Raw genomic sequence first — 5,000 nt, 5'->3', positions numbered from 1 at the left:
ATGTGTTAACATTGCCAAAGCAAGTGAGGTAGATAATATACAAAAGTGAAATAAACAATAAAAATTAACAGTAAACATTACACAAACAGAAGTTTCAAAACAATAAAGATATTACATATGTCATATTATGTATATAAACAGTGTTGCAACAATGTACAAATGGTTAAGGGTACACAACACAAGGGAAAATAAATAAACATAAATATAGGTTGTATTTACAATGGTGTGTGTTCTTCACTGGTTGCCCTTTTCTCGTGGCAACAGGTCACACATCTTGCTGCTGTGATGGCACACTGTGGAATTTCACCCAGTAGATATGGGAGTTTATCAAAATTGGATTTGTTTTCAAATTCTTTGTGGATCTGTGTAATCTGAGGGAAATATGTTTCTCTAATATGGTCATACATTTGGCAGGAGGTTAGGAAGTGCAGCTCAGTTTCCACCTCCACATTTTGTGGGCAGTGAGCACATAGCCTGTCTTCTCTTGAGAGCCATGTCTGCCTACGGCAACCTTTTTCAATAGCAAGGCTATGCTCATTGAGTCTAAACATAGTCAAAGCTTTCCTTAAGTTTGGGTCAGTCACAGTGGTCAGGTATTCTGCCGCTGTGTACTCTCCTTTTAGGGCCAAGTAGCATTCTAGTTTGCTCTGTTTTTTTGTTAATTCTTTCCAATGTGTCAAGTCTAATTGTGCTGCTGTCCTGGGGCTCTGTGGGGTGTGTTTGTGTTTGTGAACAGAGCCCCAGGACCAGCTTGCTTAGGGGACTCTTCTCCAGGTTTGTCTCTCTGTAGGTGATGGCTTTGTTATGGAAGGTTTGGGAATCGCTTCCTTTTAGGTGGATGTAAAATTTGACGTCTCTTTTCTGGATTTTGATAATTAGTGGGTATCGGCCTAATTCTGCTCTGCATGCATTATTTGGTGTCCTACGTTGTACACGGAGGATATTTTTGCAGAATTCTGCGTGCAGAGTCTCAATTTGGTGTTTATCCCATTTTGTGAAATCTTGGTTGGTGAGCGGACCCCAGACCTCACAACCATAAAGGGCAATGGGCTCTATGACTGATTCAAGTATTTTTAGCCAGATCCTAATTGGTATGTTGAAATGTATGTTCCCTTTGATGGCGTAGAATGCCCTTCTTGCCTTGTCTCTCAGATCGTTCACAGCTTTGTGGAAGTTACCTGTGGCGCTGATGTTTGGGCTGAGGTATGTATAGTTTTTTGTGTGCTCTAAGGCAACGGTGTCTAGATGGAATTTGTATTTGTGGTCCTGGCGACTGGACCTTTTTTGGAACACCATTATTTTGGTCTTACTGAGATTTACTGTCAGGGCCCAGGTCTGACAGAATCTGTGCAGAAGATCTAGGTGCTGCTGTAGGCCCTCCTTGGTTGGTGACAGAAGCACCAGATCATCAGCAAACAGTAGACATTTGACTTCGGATTCTAGTAGGGTGAGGCCGTGTGCTGCAGACGTTTCTAGTGCCCGCGCCAATTCGTTGATATATATGTTGAAGAGGTTGGGGCTTAAGCTGCATCCCTGTCTCACCCTACGACCCTGTGTGAAGAAATGTGTGTGTTTTTTGCCAATTTTAACCGCACACTTGTTGTTTGTGTGCATGGATTTTATAATGTTGTATGTTTTACCCCCTACGCCACTTTCCATCAGTTTGTATAGCAGACCCTCATGCCAAATTGAGTCGAAGGTATTCTTAGTTTTTCCTCTGGGTTCAATTTGTAAAAATTTTGAATATATGTAGTCATTTCTGTGAATAATGAATCTCTTTGTGAGGAATATTTATCACAGTAAAGGAGAAAGTGCATCTCTGTCTCTACCTCCCCTGTCATGCAGTGACCACATACACGCTCCTCTTTGGGTAGCCATGTCTTTTTATGTCTGCCGGTTTCTATTGCCAATCGGTGGTCACTCAGCCTGTACTTGGTAAGGATCTGTCTCTGCTTTGAATCTCTGACAGAGTAGAGATAATCAGCCAATTCATATTCTCTGTTTAGGGTCAGATAGCAATTTAGTCGGCTTTGGGATTTTGTTTCGTTTTTCCAGTATTGTAAATATGATTCCTTTGATTGGTTCATGATTTTGTTTATTGGAATTCTTTTTTTTGAAGCAGTGCTGGTGTCAGCTTGGTTGGTGAGGTCCAACACCAGCTGACTGAGAGGGCTCGTTTCTGGGCTCAGCTCTTGGGCTTGAAGTGCTTTAAATTGCAGACTCGAATTTGGACTTGAATTTAGATGTAGCCAAAATTTTAATGATCTTTTCTGCATTTTCATTATTACTGGAAAACGGCCCAATTCTGCCCTACATGCATTAGTTGTTGTATTTCCCTGAATTTTCCGACAGAATTCTGCATGTAGGGCTTCAATTGGATGTTTGTCCCACATTTTAAAATCTAGTTTATTGAGTGGCCCCCAAACCTCACTTCCATAAAGTGCTATTGGTAGGATTACACTGTCAAATATTTTAGTCCAAATTTTAATTGGGATGCTGATTTTGAATAATTTCATTTTTATTGCATACATATCTCTGCAGGCTTTTTCTTTGAGTGCCTTCACTGCCATATTAAAGTTTCCCGATGCAGATATGGTCAGACCAAGGTAGGTGTAATTTTTAGTGTGTTCAATTAAGGTGTTGTTCATGGTGAATTTATATTTGTGTTTCTGACATCTGTTTTTTTATTTGTATTTACTGCCAGGGCCCAATTATGGCAATATTGCTCCAGAATATTAATGTTTTGTTGAAGACCTTCTTTGGTTGGTGATAGAAGTACCAAGTCATCAGCATATAGCAGGTATTTCACCTCTGTGTCAAATAGTGTGAGTCCTGGGGCTGGAGATTGGTCCAACATGTCAGCTAATTCATTGATATAAATGTTGAAAAGATTTGGACTCAAACTGCAGCCTTGTCTCACACGAAGAACAAAAAAATTATGTTCTTTGGTTTTTGATTTTTATTGCACACTTGTTTTCTGTGTACATACATTTTATTAAGTCATACACCTTACCACCAAGCCCACTTTGGAGAAATTTGTAGAATAGCCCTTCGTGCCAAATCGAATCAAATGCTTTTTTAAAGTCAATAAAGCAAGGAAATATTTTTGCTGCTTCTGTTTTTTGTTTGACATTTGTCAAAGGTGTTTTCTAATTGTTTTACATTCATTATCAAACCATTTGTCAGAAACATTTTGTTTTTTGTTTCTGATGTTGCATTTCTCAAATTTGCTTTCGATGCTGCTTTTTGGAATATGCAGTTGATGTTTTGAGTAGCCGAATTGACACCATCTTTATTGTTTTGGTACCGTGAGTTATTGAAAAACTGTATAGAGTTCATAATTTCATTTGAGTTCAATGTTTCAATGAATCTCTCTGCACTGTTTGGAGCCCATCTGTACGATTGGTTTATGTTGTACAGTTTATTGGGCTGTTTTTTTTAATGAATATTGCCAGTTAATTTCTTCAGAAACACGTTGATCTGACTGTGATCTGACAATGGTGTCTGTGGTCTGACAGTGAATGCACTAATGGAGGAGGGGTCAATGTCAGTGATGGCATAATCGACTACACTTGTCCCAAGAGCTGAGCAGTAAGTAAACTGACCTAAAGAGTCCCCTCTGATTCTACCATTAAGCATGTACAGGCCTAAGGCTCGACAGAGATGTACTAACTCCTTCCCATTTTTGTTCAGTATTAGGTCAGGACTGTTTCTATTATTTATAATAGGGCTACTGTACAAGAAGGGGTGTCCAAATATGTGGTGGTTACCTCCCGCATCAGTGTAGTCAGGCTCAGAACCTGTTCTTGCATTGAAATCTCCACAAAGAAGCACTTTACCCTGCGCCTGAAATGTAATGATTTCTGTCTGGAGATTGTCAAAAAACTGATCATCATAATATGATGAATCTGAAGGAGGAGCATAAGCTGCACATATGTATACATCATTGTCACAATAGATTGTACCTTTGTTAAGTTTTAGCCAAATGTGAGTGGTACCTTTTTTCATTTCATTCAGTGCAGTCCTGCTTATGCCAACTGATGATTCCACCTGAGTCTCGGCCCTGTTTAACATTTTTATGTTTGATTGATGGTAGTAAACTTTCTCTATAGCCTGAGGGACACTGAGTATCTATGTCTCCACGACACCATGTTTCCAGTAGGATTATGATGTCCTGTCCCTTGATATTTTTAATCAATTCTGGATTTGTTGTTTTCTAACCAAAATGTGAAGAGTATAGGCCCTGGATATTCCAAGAGCTGATAGTTAATGATCTCATTTATAATAAGTGATATTCACTGGTTTGAGTAAAGTACATCAACATTTAAAAAAAAAAAAACTATATATATATATACATACACATGTCTCTCTCTCTCTCTGTCTCTCTCTGTCTCTCTCTCTCTCTCTGTCTCTCCCTCTCTCTCTCTGTCTCTCTCTCTCTCTCTGTCTCTCCCTCTCTCTCTGTCTCTCTCTCTCTCTCTCTGTCTCTCTCTGTCTCTCTCTCTCTGTCTCTCTGTCTCTGTCTCTCTCTCTCTCTCTGTCTCTCTCTCTCTCTCTGTGTCTCTCTGTGTGTCTATTAGAGATGTGTGTGCTAATTTGTTTCATGTCCAGGGCTCCTGCAGATGTAGCCTGCTACAAAGGAGTCATTTAGAAACCTAATGAAAAGAGCAAGCAGTTTGTGGAGATCAGGGGGTCTTTTATGAAGCTCCGCGCGGGAAGAAAGGGAAACAGGAGAGGCACACCAGTTTTTTTTTTTAAACCAAATTATTGCTTTATTAAAAGCTGTGGGGATCTAGTCCCTGCTACAATGGCACAAACACATGGGAAGGTGCTGAGAGGATATCAGGGTAGTGTACGTATGTAGCTTTCTGTCTGTCAGAGACTCCAATATGGCACCTGATAGAGAGGCTGCAGTGAAGCTCAAGTGTGACAGACTGAAAGAGATGAACGTTTGTATCTACCAGCCGCTGACAACGCCACGTTTGATATGATTATTCATT

General features: G+C 39.9%; 1 protein-coding gene across 1 annotated transcript in view; it reads left to right on the top strand.

Annotated features, from left to right (window-relative positions):
- The window catches only part of LOC110511176 (zinc finger protein ZFPM2-like), a 216,857-nt gene that overhangs the window by 34,992 nt on the left and 176,865 nt on the right, over nucleotides 1–5,000 (top strand). The window lies entirely within an intron of this gene.

Source organism: Oncorhynchus mykiss, chromosome 3 (assembly GCF_013265735.2).
Source record: "Oncorhynchus mykiss isolate Arlee chromosome 3, USDA_OmykA_1.1, whole genome shotgun sequence".
Classification (NCBI taxonomy): domain Eukaryota; kingdom Metazoa; phylum Chordata; class Actinopteri; order Salmoniformes; family Salmonidae; genus Oncorhynchus; species Oncorhynchus mykiss.
The sequence above is the reverse complement of the archived record's forward strand: the minus strand, read 5'-3'. Positions and strand labels throughout refer to the sequence as shown.